General features: G+C 37.7%; 1 protein-coding gene across 2 annotated transcripts in view; it reads right to left on the bottom strand.

Annotated features, from left to right (window-relative positions):
• Nucleotides 1-26589, bottom strand: part of LOC307171271 (protein NLRC3-like) — a 231247-nt gene that overhangs the window by 140527 nt on the left and 64131 nt on the right. The gene's annotated exons all lie outside the window — the stretch shown is intronic.

Below are 26589 nucleotides of genomic sequence, written 5' to 3'. Positions count from 1 at the left end.
GGACACATACACACTGCAAGAAATAAATGACTTTCTAGATGCAACTTTTGGAAAGACTGTGGAAGTCAAGGATTTCTTCCCAGATATAGGGAAATTTATAGTGTCGGTGACTTTGTTACAAAGAAACGTTAGTCATGAGGTTCTTAGCAAGCAGAAAAGATTTCGGTTAAGGAAGATTTTAACGAAGTTAAGAAAGAGTAAGGCAAATGCTTCTCAAAATGACTAAAAAACACAGGATGTCGGCTATTCTTTGTCTTTTCACTCTATTTCTGTCCTTTTTATACTTTTCCCTTTTTATGGAGTTTTTGAGAGCAGGCTCCTTAAATATAAATGGGGGTAGGGATGGAAATAAGTTGGCAATGGTGTCAGAATTATGTAGAATTAAGAAGGTGGATATTGTTTTTTTGCAAGAGACACATTCTAATACAGAAAATGAGTCGGAATGGGATAGATGGTGGGAAGGAAAATGTGTGCTAAGCCATGGGACAAATTTGAGTTCTGGTGTAGCCATATTATTCTCAAAAAATATAAATGTAAATATTTTAGTTATAGAAGAAGTTGTAAAGGGAAGAGTATTATTAATGCATATAGAATATAAGGGAACTGTGTTTGTGCTTATAAATGTTTATGCACCAAATATTGGGCCTGAGCGGGTGGAGGTTTTTATGAAACTAAAAAATGCTGTTCAAAAAATTGGAGATCAGGTGTGTGTTATCATTGGAGGTGACTGGAATTGTACTGTTGATTTTATAATTGATAGGAATGGGGAGGAACCTCATAATGAGTCAAGTGTGGTATTATCAAAAATTATAAAAGAGCTTAATTTGATTGATATTTGGAGGAAAAGAAACATAGGAATTAGGCAATATACATGGGTTAAAGCATCTGAGAATAGGGTTAGTGGGGCAAGGCTAGACAGATTTTATATTGATAAAACATGGAATAATAAGGTGATGAATGCTGTTATTTTACCTGTTGGGTTTTCAGATCACCATTTGGTTTTATTTGATTTAAACATGAAGGCAATTACAAAGCCGAACTATTTTTGGCATTTTAATGTTAAATTATTACAAGATGCTTTATTTTGTGATAGTTTTGAATTATTCTGGAATAAATGGAAAATGCAGAAAGAGTCTTTTGAAAACATGTGTCAGTGGTGGGATGTTGGCAAAGTAAATATAAGAATATTTTGTCAAAATTACAGTTCACATAATACATCAAGGGTGAAGTTTGCAGTGAAAAGCTTGGAGAAAGACATTCAAAGAATGGAAAGTACTATTTTTAATAATAATGAAACTGGGCAGAGTGAGCTGTTGAATAAGAAAAAGAAAGAACTTGGCTCGTTACTACAGGAGCAAGTGAAAGGAGCAATTGTAAGGGCAAGAATCTGTTCTATTAAAGACATGGACGCTCCTACATCATTCTTTTTCAACCTTGAAAAGAAAAGCTCCCAACAAAAACAAATGTATCACCTTCAACGGCCTGATGGGACTATAACGTCAGACCCGGTAGAAATAAAGAAGCTGGCGGTTAACTTCTACAAAAAGCTGTATGAAGCTGAGAACTATGAAGTTGAGAGTGCTTCTGATTTGCTGAGTGATTTACCTCAGGTGGAAGATGAGGGGAGAACATCACTAGACAGTCAAATAACTTTTCAGGAGATTACAGAAGCAATGAAACAGTTATCAAGAGGACGTTCTCCGGGAATTGATGGACTGCCAGTTGAGTTTTACCAAGCTTTTTGGAATATATTAGGACAAGATCTGTATGAAGTACTCATTCAAAGCATCAAAAGTGGAACACTTCCTATAAGCTGCCGAAGAGCTGTACTGTCTTTGCTTCCAAAAAAAGGAAATCTAGGTCTTCTAAAGAATTGGAGACCAGTTTCTCTATTATGTTTGGACTATAAAATACTGTCAAAGTGTTTAGCAAATAGGTTAAAGTGTTATCTAGAGTTATTGGTTCAAAATGACCAGACGTATTTGTATTCCCAAAAGGTCAATCATGGATAATCTCTTTTTATTGAGGGATGTAATAGATTTTAACCAATTTAATCATTTAAACCTGGGTATTCTTTGTTTGGACCAAGAGAAAGCATTCGATCGGGTTGACCATGTGTATCTTCTTAAGGTTTTAAAACAATTTGGATTTGGGGAGAATTTTATATCTTATATTAAGTTATTATATTCAAATGTTTTTGTGATGGTTAAAGCTGGTGGAGGATTAAGTGGACCCATACCGGTATCAAGGGGTATTAGGCAGGGTTGCCCACTTTCTGGACAATTGTACAGTCTCGCTATTGAGCCTTTGTTGTGTAGGATAAGGAGAGATCTGAATGGAACCTTACTTCCTGGTATAAATAGCAGTAGTAGGGTGTCTTTATCTGCCTATGCGGACGATATCACAGTCTTTATCACGAGTCAAAATGATGTTGATATTTTAACGGGAATTATTAGTAAATATGAGAGGGCATCTTCAGCAAAAATGAACTGGGGGAAAAGTGAAGGGCTTATTATTGGTCAGTGGGGAGGGTTAGGACCTCCAAAGTTACCAGGTGGATTGTTGTGCGTAAGAGAAGGGTTAAAATTTTTAGGTGTTTTTTTAGGAAATACAGCATTTAAAGGAAAGAATTGGGAGGGAATGCTGGAGAAGGTGAATGCTCGATTGTCTAAATGGAAATGTCTATTACCACAATTGTCGTACCGAGGAAGAGTTCTGGTGGTAAACAACCTGGCTACCTCTATCCTGTGGCATAGACTCGTGGTGCTGGAGCCTCCTGATGAGCTGATCTGCAGGATACAAAGGACTCTTGTGAATTTCTTCTGGAGTGGAGAGCACTGGATTCGTGCAGCAGCGCTGTATCTTCCAGTTGAAGAAGGAGGCCAAGGTCTGGTGGACGTGAGGAGCAGAATCTGTGCGTTTAGAATCCAAGCAGCACAGAGACTTCTCTACCATAAGGACTTGGTTTGGTCTCAGACTGCAAAGGCAATTCTTCAGAAAACTGGGGGTCTTGGATTGGATAGACATTTATTTTTAATGAACCTGGAGAAGATAAACATGTCTGAGCTTTCGCATTTTTACCGGACAATGTTGCATTCATGGAGAGCTGTTTTTAAAGTTGAAAGAGAGGTTGATGAACCTGGGAACTGGGTTCTAGAGGAACCATTGTTTTTTAATTCAATGATTCAAACAAGACTTTTGTCCTCTGTAAGTGTGAGTGCATGCTTACAGAGAAATGGAATTGTCAAGCTGGGACACCTCTTGAATAGAGATGGATGGAAGTCGTTGGAGGAACTTAAGGAAATGACTGGCTTAAGATCGTCACGCTTGACAGAAAAGTTGATGGAGGAGATTGTCAATGCCTTACCAAGCAGTTACAGAAAGTACATTGGGAGAGGAACTCTGATGGACTTGACGAATGAACAGGAACTCCCAGGAATTAAAATCTCACATCTTATAAAGATGGAAAATGAAGATGAAGATGTGGGGTCAATTCTATCTTTTAAAACCCCGCAGCTGGAATATTTTGAGTATGCATCAAAAAAAGCAATATATTACTCTACAGTCAAAGTTTTACACCAGGACTCTCTTAAAGGACAGAAAGCCTCCAGGTGGCCAGGTTTGTTGAAGCCGGACTTCCTCGTGAGGGACAGGTGGAGAGCCCTGTATAAGCCTCCCATAGAGAAGCGCACTGCTGATCTGCAGTGGAGGCTTATCCACGGGGCGATAGCTACGGACAGACATGTAGCGCACCTGAATCCAGCAGTGGGGGAACAGTGTAGGTTTTGTGGAATGGTAGAAAATTTGGAACATTTGTTTTTAAGATGTAATAGGTTGAAAGGTCTTTTTAATCTTCTTGATAGATGGTTTCAAGCATTTGATGAGAATTTTTTAGAAGAAGTGTTTATTGGGGGTATGATGTACAGATTCTTAATCAGAAGGAAAGCGTGTTTGTTAAACTACTTGATCGGAACTGCAAAATTAGCAATTTGGAAGACGAGAAAGAATGAGGGGCTGAATCTTCTTAGTACTGATGCTGAATTTATGTTCAAGAACCTTGTAGCTGCAAGGTTAAATATAGAGTTTGTATATTATAAGCTTATAAAAAATGAGGGATGTTTTGATGATATTTGGTGTCTTAATAATGTTTTGTGTGAAATTGATGAGGGCCAGTTGGTTCTGAATTTTTAATTTATTTTATTTTTGATTAACGAGTATTTGATGATGGTGTGAATAATGTTTTTATTATGTAAATAATAAAGTCTTGTTAAACCTCTCTCTCTCTCTCTCTCTCTCTCTCTCTCTCTCTCTCTCTCTCTCTCTCTCTCTCTCTCTCTCTCTCTCTCTCTCTCTCTCCGCATGTGCGAGTGTGGCTGAGCGAGTTGAGCGTGGCTGTGAGAGCGAGTGTGCAGGTGCGTTTTTCAAACTTTTCTATCTCTTTTCTTTGCTTAAAATAGTTAGTATAGTCTAGTTTTAAGGAAAGGTTTGTTGTCTTTTGTGCGGCGCGCCGTTTTTCCGGGGTTCGGAAATATGGCGGGCGCCGTTTCAGGAGTTTTGGAGTCTCTCACGCGGCGAAATGGAGTGAAAGTTGCGTCAGCGTTGAATATAGAAGAGTGTTGTTTAGCGGCAGGTGAAGTAGTAGGTTATGATTCGGTGTTGTCGGCTTCTAGAATGAATAATGCCATAGTAATGTTTATGAGCTCTGTGGAAAAAGCCAATGAATTAGTGGAGCGTGGTTTAGTGATAAATGATGCTTTTACGGTCGTGCTTCCGCTTTCAATGCCGTCTAAAAGAGTGACGTTGTCAAATGTGCCACCTTTTGTAAAGGATGAGTTTTTAGTAAACATGCTGTCTCGTTATGGAAAATTGGTTTCGCCAATTAAAAGGATTCCACTAGGAAATGTTTCTCCACTCTTGAAGCATGTTGTTTCCTTTAGAAGATATGCATATATGGTAATAAAGGATAACGCTGAACTTGAAGTATCATTTAATTTTCGAATGGATGATTTTGATTACTTGATTTATGCAACTACTGATAAAATGAGATGCTTCGGATGTGGTAGAGTAGGACATTTGGTGCGTACATGCCCAGATAAAGGTGAAAAGGATGAGGAGGTTAGACCACAGACATCTGTAGAAGCATTGGTGGAAACGGAGGGTTCCAGGGCCAGGTTGAATGTTTCAAAGGTTGCTGAAAAAGAGCCAGATGTGGAAGTGGTTGTTGATAAGAGTGTGTCTGAGACTGTAGAGTCTAGACTTTCTGGGTCTGAAGAACCGTTGGAAGAAATGACTGTGCTGGTGGAAGGCGAATTGCAGAATAGGCCTACTAATTGTGAAAAAAAACCATCTGAAGGGGTTTCTGATATCTCTCTTACAGAAACCGTGGATTCACAGTCATTTAAAGTGCCTTTGAAAAGAAAGATGAAAAGTGATAGTAGTTTAAGGATGGTGAAAAAGGCAGGTACAAATGAGTTGTCAAATGGAGAGGAAGATGAAAGTGATGAAGATTCATCTGATTCCAGTAGTGTTTATTCTCAGTCGGACTATAGCTTTCGGGGTTATGATGTTCAAGACATTAAACAGTTTCTGAGAATTACAAAAAACAAGAGGAATGTAAATGTTGAAAAGCATTTTCCGAATGCTCAGTTATTTGTGGAAAGATCGCGGAGTTTAATGAGCGAGGGGTCTTTTACTGATAGGGAGGTGTACCGACTGAAGAAAATCGTGAGGAAAATTAGCATGGAAGTAGGCAGCAATGATGGTGTTTAAAGTGTCAGTTTCCATGGTCCCTGCTGTAATGCTTGTATGGGGCTTATATTTGTGTTTTATATTATCAAGCATGAGTAACATCAATATTGCTTCCCTGAATGTGAATGGTGCAAGGGATAGCAAAAAAAGGGTGGAGATTTATGAGTTGGTTAAACAAAAACATATTGATGTTGTGTTACTGCAAGAGACACATAGTGATGTACAAAATGAAGTAAATTGGGCCATGGAATGGGATGGGCTTTCCGTTTTGAGTCATAATAATTCACTTAGTGCTGGAGTTGCTGTTCTTTTCTCTAAAAATTTCACCCCTGTTTCTTACGAAGTGGATGAGATTATAAAGGGAAGAATTTTAAAAATTCGAGCTGTGGTTGAGAATCAAGTTTTTGTTTTTATGTGTGTTTATGCTCCTACTGCAACTACAGACAGAATAGTTTTTTTAGACTCTTATGCTTGGCTTTACAAAAGTGTACTGATGATGATATTTTAATTCTTGGTGGTGATTTTAATTGTACCGAAAAAAACATGGATAGAAATCACCTTGAACCTCACATGTTGTCACTTAAAAGGCTTATACAACTGATTAACACACATGAACTTAGTGATATATGGAGGACTTTTCATCGGGATAGTAGACAATATACATGGACACATGTTCGGGATAAGATTGTGTCTTTGGCAAGGTTAGACAGATTATATTGTTATAGTCATCAGAGTAATATTTTTAGAAGTTGTTGTATTTTCCCAGTTTCTTTCTCTGATCACTGTATGGTTCATTGTTCTGTTTTTTTTGAGCTGTGTAAAACCACAGAGTGCATACTGGCACTTTAATAATGCTCTTTTAAATGATAAAGAATTTAAAGTTATTTTTGAATTTTTTTGGAAGGATTTTAGAGACTTGAGGTCAACTTTTAGCTCTCTACAACAGTGGTGGGACTATGGAAAAGCCCAAATTAAGCAGTTAAGTCAACAGTATACAAGAAATGTTACTGCAAATATAGACAGGTCCATGAAAGTTTTAGAAATGGAAATTGTACAATTGCAAGAGCAGTTAGAATCTAATGGACACTGGACTGTTATGAGGAGTATTTCAGAGAAAAAATCCAAATTGGATGACTTATTGGAGACGAAAGCGAAAGGGGCTTTGATTAGGTCACGGTTTCAAAACGTGGACCAAATGGATGTACCATCTAAGTTTTTTTTTGGCCTGGAGAAAAAGAATGGTCAAAAAAGGTTTTTTCATTCATTACGATCTGACTCTGGGAGAATGCTGACTGATGTTAGTGAAATTCGCAAAAGAATTTCTAGTTTTTATAAAGAGTTATATAAAAGTGAGCTAAAAGAAGAACAAAACATAAGTAATTCTTTTTTTAAAAAACTACCTCAAGTTTCTGTTGTGTCTAATGGGGATCTTAGTGGTGAGCTACGTCTGGAAGAGCTGGACAAAGCACTTCAGAGTATGGCACTTGGGAAGGCCCCAGGTATAGATGGTCTTCCGGTCGAGTTTTTTAAAGCCTTCTGGTCTGTGGTGGGGGAAGATTTGCTTGAGGTTTTAAATGACAGTTTTACAAATGGTCATTTGCCTTTGAGCTGTCGTAGAGCTATCCTTACCCTTCTACCAAAAAAAGGAGACCTCACAGAAATTAAATGTTGGAGACCAGTGTCAGTGTTATGTAGTGATTATAAGATACTATCCAAAGCCCTTGCTAATAGACTTGCAGGAGTTCTAGAGCAAGTGATTCACTCTGACCAAACATATTGTATCCCGGAGAGGTCTATTTTTGATAATATATCGTTCATCCGTGATATTTTTGACTTGACTAAAATGAAAGAGTTTGATGTTGGCCTAATCTCTTTAGATCAGGAGAAGGCCTTCGATAGGGTTGAACAGCATTATCTTTTAAAAACTTTAGAGGCTTTTGGTTTTACTAAAGATTTTGTGGGAAAGATTAAGGTTTTATATAATGATATTGAAAGTATTCTTAAGGTTAACGGTGGCTTATGTGCTCCTTTTAAAGTGGAAAGAGGTGTAAGACAAGGTTGTCCTTTGTCTGGCATGTTATACTCTATTGCAATAGAACCTCTTTTATGCAAGTTGAGAGAAAACATCAAAGGGTTAAGTTTGCCGTTTTCTGGTAAAACTGTTTCACTATCAGCTTATGCTGATGATGTGGTGGTCTTAATTAGTGACCAAAAGGACATTGATACAGTGGTAAATATTTTAAATGATTTCAAAGAAATATCTTCAGCTAAGGTAAATTGGGCGAAAAGTGATGCGATTTTGGTTGGACATTGGTTACAGGGTGCACCAAAGCTCCCAAATGACTTAAGATGGTCTACCGGAGGTTTTAAATATCTGGGTGTATTTCTGGGAGATGATTCTACTGTTAAAAAAAACTGGGATGATGCCTTTGAAAAAGTAAAAGAAAAAATAAGTAAATGGAAGTGGTTGATTCCAAAGATGTCGTACAGGGGACGCACTTTAATTATTAACAACCTTGTTGCTTCTACTTTGTGGCATCGTGTAGCATGTGTGGACCCTCCTCTGTGTTTACTCACTGATATTCAGAAGGTTTTAATTGATTTTTTTTTGGGAAAAGTTACACTGGGTATCTCAAAGTGTACTTTTTTTATCTAAGGATGAAGGAGGACAGGGTCTTATAAATGTGCAAAGTAGAGTTGCAGCTTTTCGAATGCGCTTTATACACAGACTTTTATATGGATCATCCAATTCAAATTGGAAGGTTGTTGCTTGTGAGATTTTGAAGAGCTTGGGAGGATTAGGTCTTGATAAGTCTCTTTTTTTGATGGACCCCCCAAAGATGAATGCATTGAAGGCACCAATTTTTTATCAGAACATTTTTAAAGTCTGGAATTTGTTTGATGTTAATATCGGACAGAATTCTAGTTTGTTTTGGTTACTTCAAGAACCACTGATTTATGGAACCCGGTTTGAAAATGTAATAAACCGTTCTTATTTTCCTGCAAACACTGGACTATTAATTAAAGCAGGAATTATGACACTGGGACATTTAGTGAATATTGCAGGACCGGACTTGGACAATATTGAGAAGACAGCGGAAAAGTTGGGATTTAAATCTTTAAGGCTGGTTCATCAACTTTTAATGAAGTGGAGGTCAGTTCTTGAAGAAGAAGAGTTGAAAACCATCAAAGACTTTTGCAGAGGTGTCATAAAACCAAATGAGGATGACCCTTTCCATTGTTTAATCCTGTCACCTAAAATGGATGAGTGTGAAGGTCCTTTTTTGGAAAAGAAAGATGTATATTTCAGTGCTGATTCATTTAATGTGAAAGATGTGTATACAAATTGTGTAAAAGTTTTTAACAGGAAGGTTTTACATAACAGGAGTGATACACCATGGCGTAATGTCATTGGGTTTGGTAGAGATTGTAGACCACAATGGAGAGCACTATATAAGCCACCGTTACCTAAGAGAGCGGGTGATATGCAGTGGAGAATCTTACATGGGGTTATAGCCGTGAATGCTTTTATTTCTGTGATAAACCCAGAGATTGGCTCTGATTGTCCTTTCTGCTCTCAGAGGGAAACCGTTTTTCATGCTTTTATGTTTTGTGATAGATTGAGACCATTATTTATTGTTGTAGAGTCTTTTTTTAAGGCTTTTGATGAAACTTTCTCTATGCAAATGTTTATTTGTGGTTTTAAATATGTCAAGAGAAAGGCTCATGTGTGTCAGTTGTTACATTTTGTTTTGGGCCAATCAAAAATGGCAATATATGTGAGTAGGAAGAATAAGATTGAAAACATTTCTGGACATGATGTATTGATGGTTTTTTCCAATGTAATCAAGTCAAGAATAATTATAGATTTTAATTATTTCAAGGCTATGAATGATTTGTCATTGTTTGAAATGAGATGGTGTAGTGGAGAGGTATTATGTTCTGTTCATGAAGGGACATTCATTTTTGCTATTTGTTTGCAGTAAAGGAGTATTTTATGGTGTTTATTTATGAATAGCAGTTTAAAGGGTGGTTTTATTGTGTATGTATATGTTTGGTTTTGTTTTTTGTCTTAATGTAGAATGATGTAATGAAATAATTTTTTATGGTAATAAAATGTGTTTTCAAATTCAATTCTCTCTCTCTCTCTCTCTCTCTCTCTCTCTCTCTCTCTCTCTCTCTCTCTCTCTCCTTCACCTGGACTGTTCCCGCTGGGGAAATAACTGATATCTCAGCCCGAGCTGCTGTCCTACACATCTTCAAGAAACCACTGAAGACGCATGTTTTTCAGCAACACCTGATCCATAAATACTGACACTTTCCTTTCTTTTCTATATCTATATAAAACATGACAATAAAATAAATGACGTATATTGCGTTGGACTAAACTGGGAAGAGTCAGACTCAGAGCACTCGCATATTTCTGTCCTATTGTTAGTTTAATTACATCTGTAAGTGTGTTGAAAAGTAAATGTAAATGTACATCTATCTCAAGAATACAATCTCACAATCATACAAAATTCAACATCTCTCTCTCTCTCTCTCACACACACACACACACACAGTTTAGAGCAGTGTTCTGGCATTCTCCACTTTGGAGGTAGGGAAGGGTTAATAAAATGTATTTTATTAACATCACATTTTAAAAACATCATCAAATAACAGCATTACAAACTTTCAAACAGAGAAAATAAAAGTGTAATTATATTATCACGTTGCATGAAATAAGACTTTTTTCAAAAGTAAATGATAATAATAATGCAATTGTGTTTTTCCTATGATAATTTGATTTAATCAAATTAAAATAAAATAGATAAGTGTGGACTAGTTGTGCTTTGCTTCATTTTGTCACTTTGCAAACTGCATGCAAAAAGAACAAACAAAATAGACAAAACATTAATAATCTTATTCGCTATTTTGTCAAAGGTGTCCGTTATTTAGAGCAGTGGGTCTCAACCTTTTTTGGGCCAGCGCCCCCTATCCAATATCCAGGTCCCTTGCACTTAGCTTTTATTACGCATTTAGGAGAGTATTGCAAGAAGCTGCTTACATTAACCTTACTTTAGGAAAATAAATAAATACAATTATGATTTTTCATGAAAAATTATGTCAGAATTGTAGGCCTAAAAATACCTTGGTATCAGCTTGTTTTCATCAATGGTATAATTAATACAATTACAATTAATTTGGTTTGTCGTGATTAATTTGTGTTCATAATCAGTAAAAAAAAAAAAAATCTTCCAACAAGAATAAACACATATGAACAATTCAGTTATTATTGTATTATTAATTATTTTTATATCTTGAAACTACCCAAGCAGTGTTTCCGCTCAGATGTGACGGCGGGATGAATACATTACCAACATTGCAGGATATATTTAAATTATCCATCTAATTGTCATTTTCTCCTCACTGTCTTACTGCGAGTTAACAATAACCAGTGGCGGCTCCAGAGATTTTCTGTTGCAGGTGCTATGGGGATGCTCAACACTTAAGAGAAGGTGCTTTGAATTTTGGGGCGTTTCATTATGGAGGTCGCATTGGACCACCATAATGAAACGCCATCATGAACAACACCATAATGAAAGTATAGACATGCGTACATGCCCGCATTAACTATACTCGTTCTGCGACTATAAGTAGTATATATATATACTGTATATATATGTAAAAGTATTCAACGCAAGGGCTATAGACAGGGACGCAACTACCCAGTGTCAGAGGGGTATGCAGCAACAATTTTGGCAATCATCAATCTGGTGCACTTTGAGAGTTAAAAATTAAAAGCTCCAGCCCATATTCAGTGTGCAAATTAAACAAAGAAAAATTAAAACCTCTTTTAGTTACAGTGTCAGTCTATATTACACTACTACATAATAATAGTTATAATATTAATCCCATGATAGTAATAGCCATATATTGTAAAACAAATGCACTGAAAAATAAAGGAAACTTCCATAATTAATTTTGTACTAATTTCTATACTTGAAAGAGTATATTTTTATACTTCACATTAAAGATGTGATTGGGCCAGCCCAGTGTCAATCAAGAAAAGAACAAATGGGCCGCTGATCTACGTGTTTCATGGGGTGTCAGAAAAAAAAAAAACTAACGCTGACTTTTTTTAACCAATGCATTACACCGGCACAAACCCATGCGCCGCCAATTAAGCAAAACAAAACGAATGGGCCGCCGATGTACGAGTTTTATGGCAATTAAGACAAAAAAAAAAGTATGAGATGTATCGGCCCAAAAAGCACGTCGGCCCACCGGGAATCTCCCGGTAGTCCCGATGGCCAGTAGCCTACATGCCTGGACGTCACACTTTAAATCCTACCTGTTGCCTTTCACCATCCACTTATTTACAGTAGCTGCTGTCGCATCAATTGACATGCCATCTCCTTTTCCTCTTTCTTTTTCTATTTTTAGTCCCCGACAGCTTTTTTGCTTTATCCATCTTTTTCGACGACAACTCACTAACGTTACTCGTTCCTGCTCGCTCAGCGCTCACGCGCGTCCGCTCGCGATTTTTAAATTATTATTTAATTCCTATTTTTAACAACATGAAAAAGACTATTCAAACATGACATTAAAATATAAATATAAAAAAAATTACAGACATTTCTTGGGGGTGCTGGGCAGGTGCTATGGCTATTATAGGGGGAGCTACAGCACCACCTAGCTCCCCCCTGGCGCCGCCACTGACAATAACTAAGTTAATGGCTAAAAATGTAAAAGTTTTTAAAAGTTTGTAAAAGGCACTTTTGAATAAGAAATAATATCAAGTCGTCAAGATACAACTCATCAAAACTCACAACAAGCGATACGGTGAGAACACTCATTTAAACAGCATACACACACACACCCGAACTCGACTGCACATCATATTTTTGACATTATTGACTCTGCTTTCAATCGTAATGCAATAGAAACGAACACAGAAACCCTGCCTATAGTGCCTCCAGACTGACGGTGGACTGCGGTCAGGAGTAGAGCGGCTGCGGACCAATGGGTGTTTTTGAGCGCTTCTGACGTATTCTTTCACGCGCACCATAGACGCGCGTGCACACACAATATGACATCACACTCTGCGCATGTGTTTTACAACATAATGTAACATATACATAGCCCTAACACTTTTTAAATAGCCCACTTAAAGTGTTTATTACAAATAAATTACTAACTGCTTAAAATGAATAAAAGTAAAATGAACAAAAAATTGCATTATATATTTAAACTCGTGAATGCCCCCCATTAACACCTGAACGCCCCCTTTCAAAACTCTTGCTTCCAACATTGAGAACCACTAATTTAGAGCGTATCACTTTATTGTTTCCATGGTGACGCGTCATTGCTAGTCACGTGACCACTGATCTATATAGAATGACTGGATAGCTCATGACATCATAAACAGTGAAGCCACCGTGCCGCCATATTGGTATTCCCTAGTGAGCTCACGCGTTCTATTAAATCAATAGGAAATTTTATGATTTGACTGAAAAAACATTGCCTAACGAGACACAGTTTTTAAATCTAAAGTCTCTCTGTACACTCTCACAACGCAAACATCCTAAGCATTTAAATGGGTATTTGTTTAAGTCGGAAATTTTTCCTGCTTATTAAAAAACGGCAATTTCTTTGCAAAAGGAATAAAAAGCTGTACGAGAACACTAGTCGGCCTTCACTGAAAAGCTATCTTCACAGGTAAGAAAAAAACTTTGATACTATTAATTAAATAGTGAATGCTAAAGACCTATATTTTTGTGAATTGGTGAATATTCAGGTATTGTTTCGTAGCCACGAATTAATAATACCTCAACACTTTATACTAATTTGTTCTCTCGTTTTATTATATTGTAGCCACGTTGTAATTCGTTAAATCAAAATAAGGGAGGGAATTAGTTCGTCGTTCAAGTCGTCGTAACAACGAATTATTTAGATCAGTGGACAGGGCGCATAAGAACAAGCAGAGAGAGAGAGAGCCGCGGCCGCGCGCGCGCACACTCACCGTCTTTAAACAACACTAGCGCTGTATTGCTCTCTCCCTCGCGCATATCAACATCAATTGACACAATAGTAAAAGGTCGGTAGACCTATTGTGTTTTATAGATTAGTAGTTTGTTCATATAAAGTGTTTGATTAGCAAGTACATGTTCAGGAAATGCATAATACAAATTGTGTGGGTTAATGTAACGGTAAACGGACTCTGCACGAAGCTCTTGAAGCTGTCAAATGGTGTCGCTGTTGGACACTTAATTGTGATTATTGCTGCTGCTCTGAGGTTTCTTATAGGCTACTGTTGACTGTTTTATGATGTCGTTGTTTTTTTGAAGAAGCAGCAGCATTTACTCTTGCCTCGGAGAAAACAAAAGAGTGTTGTAGAGTGAGCTTTTGGTAGATTGACCTGTAGGGGGCAATCTAATGCAGTTTGACTTTGGCTTAAGAGTAGCAAAGAAGAACTTGTTAGTTAGACATGGATTACACCTGGCTGTTATCATGTGTACTGCTGGCTTTTGATGTCTCCGAAGTAAATGAACTTTCTTGAATGGATTTGTCTCCTGCAAGTTATTACATTTTGGCGACGAGGATAAAAGCAAGAAAAGGAAATGCCTTGGAGAGAAGTGCTGGAAGGTGAAGAAGTTTAATTCATACAAGTTGGAGCTTTGGAAAAGAAGATGGCCAACATGGTAGGAACAGTCACACCATTTGACAGTCAATCTCAGTCTTGGGAAGAATATTGTGAAATCTTGCAGCATTTTTTTGTGGCCAATGAAATTACAGAAGCAGTCAAGCAAAGAGCTATATTGTTGAGCACTGTAGGAGGTCAAACATACAGTCTACTGAGGAATTTACTGAGCCCAGTTAAACCAGGAGCAAAAACATTTGATGAATTAGTGGATTTGCTTAAAGAGCATTTCAACCCAAAACCTAGTGAAATTGTACAGCGGTTTAAATTCAACTCAAGATCAAGAGAAGAAGGGGAAACTGTACTCGAGTATGTGGCAATTTTGAGGAAATTGGCTCATGATTGTAACTATGGAGAAAAATTGACAGAAATGCTTCGGGATAGACTGGTATGTGGCATAAATGATGACCATATTCAACGTAGACTGTTGGCAGAAGTGGATTTAACCTTTGAAAAGGCTTTGAAAGTAGCTCAAGCAATGGAAATGGCCAATAAGGATGTGAGGGACTTGCAAGCTAAGCACTCAGAAACATCCATGTCAATGAGAGTGCATAAAATGGCAGTAAAGCAAGAAGAAAGTCAAAGCAGAGCATGTTACAGATGTGGAAGTTTGCAACATTTGGCCAATGAGTGCAGATTTGTTTCTGAGAAATGTCACAAATGTGGGAAACAAGGTCACATTATGAAAGTATGCAAATCAAAAAGTTCCACCAGAGACACAAACTTACAAGGGGGAGAAAGACGTAAGAGAGTTGTGACCAGAGGAGAACAGAGATCGTATTATGTGGGCAGAGACGAAAAAAGTGCATCTGATGAAGAGGGTATTTTTACAGTTCACAGTTTGAAGGAAACCGAGATTCCAAAGGTTGCCCCACTGACTATCACATTGGCTGTTAATGAGACAATAATACCTTTTGAAGTTGATACTGGTTGTGGTGTGACTGTGATGAATGGATCAAATTTTTCCAAATTATGGACAAGGCATCAAATTCCAGAATTAAAGACCTGTTCTTTGAAGTTAAAAACCTATACTGGCCAAACTTTAACAGTGTTAGGTTCTGCGCAGGTGGAAGTTAAACATAAAGGAGTCATGAAGGAGTTACCGGTAGTGGTAGTACCTGGAACAGGACCCAATCTATTGGGTAGAGGATGGATTAAAGACTTGGGCATGGAATGGGAGGCCATACATAAAATTCAAGGGGTGGAAAATGTAACCTTGACTAAAGTGCTTAGCCAACATTCAGAGTTGTTTAAAGAGGAACTGGGTGAATTGAAAGGTCCACCAGCAAAGATTTATGTTGACAAGGAAGCAGTTCCCAGATTTTTCAAAGCCAGACCAGTTCTTTATGCAATGAAGACGAAAGTAGAGGCTGAAATAGAACGCCTGTTAAAAGAAAAAATCATAGAACCTGTTAAACACTCAGAATGGGCTGCACCTGTAGTGCCAGTCTTAAAGTCAGATAGTACTGTACGACTATGTGGGGACTATAAGTTAACAGTAAATCGAGTCTCAAAGTTGGAACAATATCCTATCCCTCGAATAGACGATTTGTTTGCCACATTGTCGGGTGGGCAAAAGTTTACTAACCTGGATATGAGCCATGCTTACCATCAGATTGCATTAGATGCAGAGTCCAAGAAATATGTCACAGTGAATACCCACAAGGGTCTGTTTACTTACCGTGTTTTACCCTTTGGAGTTTCTTCTAGTCCTGCCATCTTTCAGAGGACCATTGAGGGAGTACTGCAAGGTCTTCCGTATGTGGCAGTTTTCCTGGACGACATTCTGGTGACTGGTCGCAATGATGAGGAACATCTTCAAACGCTTGCCAGGGTATTGGAAAGATTGCACGAAGCAGGACTGCGGTTGAAACGGAGCAAATGTTCCTTCATGGAAAAAGAGGTAACGTTCTTGGGTCATAAAGTAGATGAGACCGGTCTCCACCCCGTACCAGAAAAGGTGACTGCTATTCAAAACGCTCCATCACCAAAGAATGTGACAGAGTTGAAGGCCTATTTAGGACTATTAAACTACTATAATAAGTTCTTACCCAACTTGTCTACCGTTTTAGCCCCTGTGCACCAGTTGCTGCGGAAAAATGAAAAATGGAACTGGAAGGAGGAACAAGAGGTTGCTTTTGCTCAGTCCAAGAAAATGATCCAATCAGTACAAGTTCTGGTCCACTATGACCCACAGAAGGATGTGATTTTATCATGTGATGCTTCTCCTTATGGCCTAGGTGCAGTTCTTTCACATAAGATGCCAGATGGGAGTGAGAGACCCATTGGATTTATGTCACGGACTTTGAATCAAGCTGAGCGGAATTATTCGCAGTTGGACAAGGAAGGGTTGGCCATCATGTTCGGCTTACAACGCTTCCATAAGTATTTGTATGGTCGTAAGTTTACTATAGTTCCGGACCATAAACCCTTGTTGTCTTTATTTAATGAGTTAAAAGCTGTTCCTCAAATGTCATCTCCTAGGATCCAGCGATGGGCTGTGACACTAAGAGCCTATGAATATAACATCCTCTACAAGCCGGGCAAAGATCATGGAAACGCAGATGCTCTAAGTCGGTTACCATTGTCAACGGAATCGGACATTGAACAGGAGGAAAGAGTCCTGATGCTGGAGAATGCAGACGTAACCTTAATTACTGCCGAACAAGTGAGAGGGTGGACGCAAAAAGATCCGGTATTATCCAGGGTGAGAGAAATGGTGCAACGTGGTGGGCATGAATTAATTGGAGCAGAGTTTGACCCTTTTACATCACGAAAAGATGAATTAAGTGTACAGGATGGTTGTGTGCTCTGGGGGGCCAGAGTCATCATTCCCAGTGTGGGTAGACCAGAAGTCCTGAACCAACTGCATCAGTGCCACCCAGGAGTGTCCAGGATGAAAGCTATTGCCCGAAGTTATGTGTGGTGGCCTAAGCTAGATCAAGATGTTGAAAGGTTGGTTAAAACCTGTTGTCTGTGCCAACAGCATAGGAACGTTCCGGCTGTAGCCCCACTGCATCCTTGGAATTGGCCAGAAAAACCATGGCAAAGACTGCATGTAGATTATGCTGGATCATTCATGGGAAAAATGTTCTTGGTCTTGATTGATGCACATTCAAAGTGGATGGACGTGTATCCTGTGAACTCAGCCACATCTGCTGCCACCATTGAATGTTTACGTAAGAGTTTCAGCAACCAGGGTCTACCGGAACTTATTGTATCAGATAATGCTACTTGTTTTGTTAGTGCCGAAGTTAAAGAGTTCCTGAATAAAAACGGGGTACAGCATGTTACTTCTGCACCTTATCATGCTTCCAGTAATGGGTTAGTGGAACGGGCTGTACAAATTCTGAAAGGCATGCTAAAAAAATGTGTGGAAGGCACAATTGCAACTAAATTGGCCCGAGTGTTATTCAGCTATAGGATTACTCCTCAGACCACCACCGGTCTCTCTCCAGCTGAACTGTTACAAGGACGGAAATTGCGGTGTTCTTTGGACTTTATGCATCCTGATTTGACGAGGAAGATTCAGAAACAACAACAAAAGCAAAAAGCACATCATGATACGAAGGCCAGCGAACGCAGTTTTGGTGTCGGAGATCCAGTACTGGTTCGCAACTTTAGTTATGGACCGAAATGGATTCCGGGGGACATAGAGACTGTGACTGGACCACTTTCTTATAAAGTAATGCTGGGCGATGGGAGAGTGGTCCGAAGACATGTGGATCAAATTCATGGCCGACAGGAATTGCTTGTGAAGCTTTCAGGGGAGGAAATGGACGGTAAATCTCCTGATTTTGACTTTTTTGACAACTCTGCTGCTGTATGCTCTAAAGAGACTGAGAAAACAGGGGCTGAGGACATTCCTGGGGAAGTTAATCCCCTTGAAGCAGATTGGGTTTCTTCTCCAGCTGCTGAGATAATAACTGAAATGAACAAATCTGTTAGCCCTGTTGTGATTATGAGAAGGTCACAAAGAACCAAGAAATTGCCTGGTCATTTGAAAGATTATGAAATGAAGTAAAAAAAAATAAAAATAAAAAATAAAAATTATGTAACTGTATTGTGATTACAGGATTGTAAAATGAAGTTCATAGTATGATGATTATATTGTAAACTTGGGGGGAAGGGGATGTTGTAGAGTGAGCTTTTGGTAGATTGACCTGTAGGGGGCAATCTAATGCAGTTTGACTTTGGCTTAAGAGTAGCAAAGAAGAACTTGTTAGTTAGACATGGATTACACCTGGCTGTTATCATGTGTACTGCTGGCTTTTGATGTCTCCGAAGTAAATGAACTTTCTTGAATGGATTTGTCTCCTGCAAGTTATTACAAAAACAACACGGGCATAGCGACAATTTTGCATATAAATTACTACTTATAGGGCTTGAATTACAACCTGTGGGAAGTTTTTCCTACATCCTTTTGTGAACGTCGTTTTACACTTGTATGCTGCACAGCGGGTCATCTTTAAAGTGCCGTCGGAGGCTCGGAGCTACCAATCTCTGTATAACGGGCGTTGGAGCCCTCTGCTGGTAGGGAATCGTAAGATGGCCGCTCGAACACTTCCGGTGGCTTCACTGCCTAGTGGCAGTTTAGAACGTCATGAGCTATCCAGTCATTATATAGATCAGTGCACGTGACACACCGCAACCACAAAAGCGCTGAATGACTGATGATCTGCTTTTTTCCCTTTTTTATTCAAAATATTCACAAATGTGTTAGCTATAGCATGACATATCTGATATTCCGATTGTCAAATATGTGCAAGTGGATGTGTTTTGTTGTTTAAACACCTTTACAACAATCGCGTTAGTTTGAGCTATAGCGTTATATGCAGTGGTGAAATGGGCAAAATTCACTGGGCCCAAAATTCACTATTTTGAAAAAAAATTGAAAAAAATAAATAAAATAAATAAAATAAATAAATAAATAAATAAATAAATAAATAAATAAATAAATAAATAAATATATATATATATATATATATATATATATATATAAAATAACTAAATTATATAAATTATTTATTTTATGTTTCATTTAACCCCCTGGGGTCGGCTATTGCAAATAATAAAAACAAAACGTAAATATAAATAAACATGATGCGTTGTCCCGTCTCTCTCTCATAATATCATACTGATACTGATATTAATAATATGACAATATTTGCAGTCAATATTGATTAAATGGGAGGGGAAAATCCTGCCCATACCGCAGCTATGAAAAAAATGATAAAAGCATTTTATGTTCATCTACTTGAATAAATAAATTTAATTAAACAGCAAAATAACAACAACAACATTAAACATCTTCATAAAGCAAAAAAGAGATTACCTTAGATAAAGTTTGATTAATATGTACATACAGTACCGGTAAAAAGTCTGGACCCATTACTATTTTTAATGTTTTTGAAAGAAGTTTCTTATTATGCTCTACAAGCCTGCATTTATTTGATCAAAAATACAGAAAGAAACAGGAATATTCAGCAAGGATGTGTTAAATACATAAAAAGTTATAGTGAAGACTTTTTTAAAACAACTTTTAAATTATCAAAAAATCCTGAAAAAAAGTATCACAGGTTATAAAATAAATATTAAGCACCATTTCTAACATTTGATAATAAATCAGAATATTATAAAGTTTTCTGAAGGATCACGTGACACTAAATTCAGCTTTGCATCACAGAAATATATTTTAAAGTATAGAAAACCATTATTTTAAATTTTAATAATATTTCACTATATTATTTTTCTGTATTTTTGATCAAATAAATCCAGGCTTGATGAGCATAAGAGACTTCTTTCAAAAACATTAAAAATAGTAATGTGTCCAAACTTATGTAGTGCTGTGTAAGTAAAAATATACTAAATTTAAAATTAAATGTTGTATAAATAAAAAGGTTAGGAATCATATTTTCTTCAAGTGTTTTTTATTGGGGGTGGGGGGCCTCCAACATAAGTTTTTATTGTTTCCATGGTGACGCGTCATTGCTAGTCACGTGACACTCGCAACCACAAACGCGATGAATGACTGATGATCTGCTTTTTTCCCTTTTCTATTCAAAATATTCACATATCTGGTATTCCGACTGTTTAAACACCTTTACAGCAATCGCGTTAGTTAGAGCTATAATGTCTAGAACCGGCCCTGCGTACAGGATTACATTACCAGTAGATTGTGTTTAATAGATTTCACTTTGTAACTGTTAAACACATTTGCAGTTGGTTTGTAAAAGGTATCATCATTACATGATTGGCCTGTATTACATTTACAGCTTTGACCAGCATGTGTCACCATTTGTGTGTGTTTTGTGCATCTCACGCATGTATTTCTGGATTGGCCACAGTGTGCGTTTCTGGATCTGTTACTGTTTGTTTTTTCACTCAATACGTGTAACGGAAATTCAATTTCGAAATCCGAAAAGCTCTTTTTGAACAAAACAACCGGTTAATTTTAAGATGGCCGTTTTTTTATTATTTTAGACCGGATCATTTCAGCTACGTTAATACAGCTTTAATACCATACGAAAGTTTCTGTTATGACATCTGTTAAAGTAACGGTTTCTATTCAGATTTTCGCACAATATTACAGTTCATCATCCAAGATTATTTATGTACCTCAAGCGGTCTGAAGTTCTGTGAGCAGTGAGAAAGACGCGCACTGATAGAGAAGCATTTCCATTGGCTGCAGTCTGCAGGCATTGGCCAATAACAAAAGACGACATAGCGCAGCCAATTTTACAGAATGCCACTGATAAATATCAATATCCCTCTTAAGTTTTTATTATCATATATATAATGTGCTACGTTTATGCAGCTATTATATTGTAGATAAAATATAGTAATCGTTACAATGTCCACACACACTATATATATATATATCAGTGACGGCTGGTGAAAAATATCTTCGGCGGGGCTGTGTATTATTTTGTGTATCATATTCAGTCGGTTTCAACAGTCTGGTAACCACAGGAGTCTTTTAGCGTAGTGGCTACGAGGTTGTGGAAATACTCTTCCTCAAGACATCCGTCAAACATCCACCCTTCTCTCCTTCAAAAACACATTTTTTATCTGAATATTACTCTTCAGCTCACAGTCTGTAAATTCTACATTGTTATTGATATGCTATTTGTTTGAATCCCTCTTTGTTTGTGTCTTTAACCTAACTTTGTTAGTGACCTCTGAATATTAGGCCTACTTTCTGCCCTTGGTGTGTGTATTGTGCTTTAATGTTGATGTTTATTTTGTTCTATTCTTTAACCCAAACTTTTTAGAGTTGTACCCCATGAGGCTTTTAACATCCTTCTGCGCACCCCCACTCTTCACTCACACCTTTTTCAGTAAGGGACAATATATGCCCCCTTAAATCGATTTTTCCAGTGCATTTTTACCTTTACAAATACCTTTATAAAATAAATAATGCTTTAAATAATAAATGTTCATAATAAATGTTCAGTGAAGAAATATGCAATGATGGTAAAAACGAAGTGATGCTTTTAAATAATAAATTAAAACCGACAGTAGGTGGAGAGTCATCGAGTCATTCAGAAATGAAGCAAGTGGCTGTATTTATGAATTAACATTGAATCATTGACTCTAATGATTCGTTCACACACACTGCTGTGTGCTGCAGTTCTGCTGTGGCTTTCGTTGGAGCTATTATTTTGTTGTAAAAAATACTGACAACTGTGTTGAAAATGAACATCACTTAACATTAATATTTCGTTTGTTGAACTGTTGTATAAAATCAATGTCACATTTGCAATCGTGTGGATCTTCATATAATGTGATCAACATTAAACACAGGAACTCACACAGGGAATGTCTTTGTATTGAAGAGAGTTTGAATCGTATATCGATCTCCATGCACAGCCTGTGTCTATATTTGTTCTTCATGCTAGTAAGTGTTAAATACCTACTTTTACAAAGGTAATGTACATTGTCGAGAACGGTAGTATAGCGCAATCTGCACGAGACCTGTCATATTATAGCCGACACGCTGCTTAAATGCAGAAAGTTTTGACAGCAAAAGATGAGGTAATTTGATCGGATCGGACGTCATGTATTTACAGCATTTTACCTGATAGAAAAGCATGCTCAGTTTAAATCTCATTTTAAGGTGAGGTAGTATTAAAGGAACGGCATAATTCAGCATTTTGTTCCAGCACCCCCTTCTGTCACCTCACGTACCCCGGTTTGAGAACCACTGCATTTACTACATATCTTTGTAAAGCAACCTTGGGTGTTGGAAAGGCGCTATATAAATAAAAATAATTATAATAATAATTATTATTAACCACCCAAACAATTTACACCCATTTTTTTTTCTTTCAACTGGAATGCCGTCCCCCCTCGAAATTCACTCCCCACACTCTGCCTCCTCTTTCAGTGAGAACTTAAACACTATATAACTTTATACACTTTATATATTTTCTTATTTTTTTAAAAATGTAATGTATACATTTAATATCCCTTGTGTTATTCTGCCCTGACATAAAATGACTAAATAAATAAATAAATAAAGTAACAGTAACTGGTGTTTCTAATAGCGCTGCCGAGGGAGTGACAGTAAATCTGACGTTTCTCTATCCTGGCTGCCTTAATCCATTTCTCTATTTTTATTTTATATTGAAAAAATCGTGGGAATTCAATAGTGGATTTGTTCTTTCTCTATTGGATAAAATGGTAAATTAATTTGCTCTGCGCCTCCCATGCCACTAAGTTTACCCTGCTATTATTCCAATCAAGGAAATGTAAAAAGGCTTGTCACAGTTATGTGCTATTGGACAGCCCTAAACAAGGTTTGAATAAATGAATAAATAAATAAATGCAATATCTGGCTGTATGTTGTTAAAGTCACACTCCGGATGTTTCGATCCATAATGCCCCACTAGACCATAAAACCGATAACTTGTCATGAAAATCACAGAAATGATGATGCAACACTATTCTACAAGCACAAAGTTAAATGTGCACACACACACACACACACACACACACACACACACACACAAGGAAAGCTTCTCCACAGTTCTCTGCACTGTAGCACAAAGAATCTCAAGTGTTTCCTTGCTAGACTTGGTTGGACCAGAATGCACATTGCTGTGGAGAAACAGTTGTCGTACTGCTCTTGTTTAAGAACTTTAAAAAAACAAAAACATTTTTAATAATACAAATATATAATTGTTTTGTTTACTTCTCATCTATTCATTAATGCTGTGTTTTGGGAGATCTGAAGTAATTTTGCAGCCTACCTATTTACTGCTAAACTCCTCAGCTACACCATTAGCATGCATATGAAATATTACATTTTTTAGAAAGAAAAAAAAACACATTAATTAATAATGATCAAAATTCAATATGAGTTGTTTCTGGATATTGATCTATTTGTTAGATGCATAATTCTGCCATGTGGTCAGAATTTGTTTAGCAGATAATATAGTTTTAGCCAGAAAGTGTAATTGCCCCATAGAGATTCATTCATTTATCTGGTTGTGACTAACTGCTCTTCTAACAGCTTTTGTTATGAATATATATTTAATCATTTTAAAATACATTAAATCAGTATTTTTGTCAAAGTTTAGATTTTTTTGTTTTGTTTGAGGTCTTTTGAAGTGTCTTCTTATTGCAATAATGCCACATACATTTGCCACTAAAAGAAAATACTTGATTGCAATTACATATTATTTCAATAATCGAAATGTATAAAATGATTAACTTTAGAATAAGAAACTAATTTTTAGTAAAAAACAAACAAACAAAAAAACAGCAATATGCGGATAGGAACATGAGTGAAGAATGAAGTGAAGAGTGTGTGTGTGTGTGTGTGTGTGTGTGTGTGTGTGTTCATTCCACACTGCATTAGTGCTCTAGTACCAGGCCTTCATTCAAGTCTGAATCTCTGTGGATTTGAAGAGATTTCAGTCCTGTTGCTCAGAGGTCTTTAAAAAGAGGAAGGTCTGTTTTAAGTCTCTGTTGTGTGATCAAACAACCTCTGGTGTTTTCTTTGTGCTTTTCCTTGTGTGAATCACGATGTCTCGTACTTTGTTTTATCCTCACTCTTCTGTGTATGAACCTGGAACTATTCATCTTCACACTCCGGCTCTAAAATGCAGATCTCCTCTCATCTCCTCTGCAGATTTCCCCCTCTTAATGGTCCTGCTTTAAAACTATTGCCTAGTTATTTCTTTTTTTTTTAATGCTGTAACAAAACTGTGTGTTGTTCCATTTGTTCATTTCTAAATACAACTTTTAAAGCCTGTTTTGTAATTGTATTGTCAGTCATTGTATTTAGACTTGCCCAAAAGATTACAACTCAGAAATGTGTAATGGTAAAAACTAGACAAATCTTTTATATTTGCATAGTGTCTAATCTGACTGTCATGTGGTGCAGCGGTTTGAACACTGGGAACAGTTTCGTAATGTCTCGTCAACAGGGTTTGGAAATTAACTTTTTCTCTCACCAGACAATTTGGCTACTAAATGTTTAAGTTACGGCCATTCAGAACTTCTACAGTGTTATCGCTAGTGTTGTCAAAGTACCGGCACTTCGGTACCAAGTCGGTGCTGAAAATGTGTCGATACCAGCATTTCTGTAGTACCGGGTATATTCGGTACCCACTAATAGGAGCTGGTTTAAGTCGCTTCCGTGTTTTTATCTAAGCGCGGCTCCAGACGAACTTTTTTACTTGGAGCACTGTCTGTAGCCGATATATACCACGATATATATAGTGTCTGTGTATATTAAACTACAAAAAGACTATATAAATATTAACCCTGCATGTTCTGCTTGCTCTGTGTGAATGAATGGCACAGACGCGTGGTTTCATTTACCTCACACACACACACACACACACACACACAGAAGCACGAGTGACGCTCGCGCTGTTTTCAGTCTCTGCTGTATCATGATATGATGACATGATGAAATTCATCTCCAGAGCCACTCTCTCTCTCCTTCATGAGCAATTTACCATTTAATTTGAGAAAAAACTATCGTCATATATCTCACACACACACACACACACACACATATACACACACAGAAACTCATAGCGGCAACCCGTCAAAATAAAAAGTTCGGTTTAACTTGAAGAAATTGACAGAAATAATTATATTGGGCTACTGTACAGTGGATTTAGCTACGCCTCCATGGGATTTTCTTTTGTAAGCAATATTTACGTTTAAACAGCATGTAGCCTTTAATGCTTATGTATTATTTACTTATGATTAAAGTAATTGACGTCATAAATAAAGTAATTGAATTGAATTTTTTTTTTTTTTTTTCAAATAGTTAAAATAGAAAAATAGTTCCAACAGATTTTGCTGTGGTACCGAAATTGGTACCGAGAACCATAAAATTAATGGTATCGGTACCGCTCGACCTGTCAGTCAACCCGTCACCGTTATATGCGCCTGCCACTCGACCAGTCACGGGTATATGCACCTGCCACTCGACTAGTCACCGTATATATGCACATGCCACTCGACCCGTCACCGTTATACGCGCCTGCCACTCATTCTGTCACCATTATATGCGCCTGTCACCGCGCCTGCCACTCGACCAGTAACAGATATATCCAGTCTCGGCACCTAAGAGTCGCGCCAGCCACAAGATCTGTCACTAGTATTTTCATCTACTTTCAACTGTCAGTCAACCCATCACCGTATATATGCACCTGCCACTCGACCAGTCACGTATATATGCACCTGCCACTCGACCCGTCACCGTATATATGCACCTGCCACTCGACCAGTCACCGTTATACGCGCCTGCCACTCGACCAGTCACCGTATATATGCACATGCCACTCGACCCGTCACCGTTATATGCGCCTGCCACTCGACCAGTCACGGGTATATGCGCCTGCCACTCGACTAGTCACCATATATATGCACATGCCACTCGACCCGTCACCGTTATACGCGCCTGCCACTCATTCTGTCACCATTATATGCGCCTGTCACCGCGCCTGCCACTCGACCAGTAACAGATATATCCAGTCTCGGCACCTAAGAGTCGCGCCAGCCACAAGATCTCTCACTAGTATTTTCATCTACTTTCAACTGTCAGTCAACCCATCACCGTATATATGCACCTGCCACTCGACCAGTCACGTATATATGCACCTGCCACTCGACCCGTCACCGTATAT

The sequence above is a fragment of the Squalius cephalus genome (assembly GCF_949319135.1).
Source record: "Squalius cephalus genome assembly, chromosome: 1".
Classification (NCBI taxonomy): Eukaryota; Metazoa; Chordata; class Actinopteri; order Cypriniformes; family Leuciscidae; genus Squalius; species Squalius cephalus.
Note: the sequence above shows the minus strand (reverse complement) of the source record. Positions and strands in the feature narration are given on the sequence as shown.